Source organism: Octopus bimaculoides, chromosome 28 (assembly GCF_001194135.2).
Source record: "Octopus bimaculoides isolate UCB-OBI-ISO-001 chromosome 28, ASM119413v2, whole genome shotgun sequence".
In the NCBI taxonomy this organism is placed as follows: domain Eukaryota; kingdom Metazoa; phylum Mollusca; class Cephalopoda; order Octopoda; family Octopodidae; genus Octopus; species Octopus bimaculoides.
The window spans coordinates 9,686,402-9,688,390 of NC_069008.1; the positions used below are offsets into that span (position 1 = coordinate 9,686,402).

At 28.9% G+C, this 1,989-nt stretch overlaps 1 protein-coding gene across 1 annotated transcript in view; it reads right to left on the minus strand.

Annotated features, from left to right (window-relative positions):
• The window catches only part of LOC106875688 (alpha-mannosidase 2x), a 93,778-nt gene that overhangs the window by 84,532 nt on the left and 7,257 nt on the right, over positions 1–1,989 (minus strand). The window lies entirely within an intron of this gene.

Consider the following 1,989-nt stretch of genomic DNA (forward strand, 5'->3'; position numbering starts at 1 on the left):
AAAAATAAATACAAAAAAGGTGGGTTTTTTTTGTATGATTGTGTATAGAGGAATATATTATTTTGTTTAAAAGAGTTCGAACACTGTCTGTTTTTTATGTTTTATTTATATTCCTGCAGAACTAATGTGGGGTATAGAATATGGAATATACAATATATAATATAATATACAATATACAATATAAAATAAAATAAAATAAAAATGGATGGCACCATGAAAGAAAGTATTGAATGTAGATGAAATATTGAGTGTTCAATATAAAGGATCAAATATATAAATATATAAATATAAATATATATATATAAAGGCGACTCGAGTTTCAGGGCTATTTCCCTTCGTCATGGCCAGTATGATAGACTTTAACAGAAATTTATCTATAATAAATATTGTGGCATTTACCGTTAAATTAGCAGTTCATACATGTGCTTCTATTTGGTTAATTTGCTTATATTTGGTTCATTTACACTGCATACAAAAATAAAATCATACAACTATTTACAAAAATAGAGATTAATGTATAATTTTTTTTAAACTCACTTTTATTTATGTTTATCATGTTTAATATAAATTTGGAATTTTGTTTATAATTTTATAATTTTTTAAATAATTTTATAATTTTTTAAATAATTTTATTTTCATTCCTGTTGGACCCCTCTTATTTGTCCACAATTTGGCAGCAATCATTTTCTTTACCTCCATCCCCAGGATGGAGAAATCATTTAGCTGAGCTTAAAGAACATGTTCAGTTAGCAGTTAACTCCTGAAACGCTTCAAAATGTGTTTTACAATGCTAAAGAGAGATTTGAAGTATGCAGGGATACAGACATGTTGAAAATTTTCAATAAAAGTTTGACAAAAGATTTATAAATCTATTTGTTTTGGTATCATAATTGAGTAATAAACATAAAATTCTGTCAGTATTTTTAAAATTTGCTCAATTTCATTGAAACGGATAGTTAATTCTGGAACACACTGTATGGTGTAGCATTGTTAGTTGTTGCGTTGCTTGAGTAAATATTAAAATCAAAGGCCTTCTCACAGCAAACATGCCATCTTTTTGTTAAGCTTATTATATCAAGGAGTATATTATCCAAAATATATCTCTCCTTTATAGGCGTGACTGTGTGCTTGAGAAGCTTGCTTTCCAACCATGTTACCTTGGGCTCAGTCCCACTTTCATTACAATTCCATGCTGAGCAAAGCCTTGTGTATTATATAATTGCCATTACTGTATTGATATATAAAATAACATATACAACTCACTTATTATTGTCATATAATAAACAAACAGAAGTTCATGTATGAAGTTCATCTTTTTTCTACTGCAGTTATTACATGTTTTTCTCTTATGAAATACATACATATAGGAGGAGTAAATCTCTATATATAACAACACTCTGAATGTGGCTCCTGCGAAAGAGTAAAAGTAATTACCCGCTCAATGACGGGTATTACTGCTAGCATATATATATACATATATATATACATACATATATACATACATATACATATATATACATACATATATAGACACACATATATACATACATACACACACACACATATATACACACACGTGAAACATGGGCATATTATGAAAGGCATTTTAACCCTTTCCTTACCAAACCACCCAAAGCCGCCCGAAAAAAATTTTGGTTCATGTGACCAAGCCGCCCAAAACCGCCCGTAATCACATATTCATATTTAAATGAGAATATCAGAGCAAATCTCATTAGTACATTCGTGAAAACACGTGATTATACTGCGTAAACAGTTCAGCTATAGTTTTGTACAACGATTAACATGTTATTTTAATTTTATGAATTTTGTGAGATTTTTTTCCAAATTTGTTCCTGTTGTGTTTTTAAAATTTGTAATTCTGACAAAAAATGGATACGAATTTTATTCTGTCAAGCAGCGAGTCAGAATTCGAAGGATTTTCCATTGAAGACCTTGATAAATCTAACTCTGTAACCGAAGAAAAAAAGC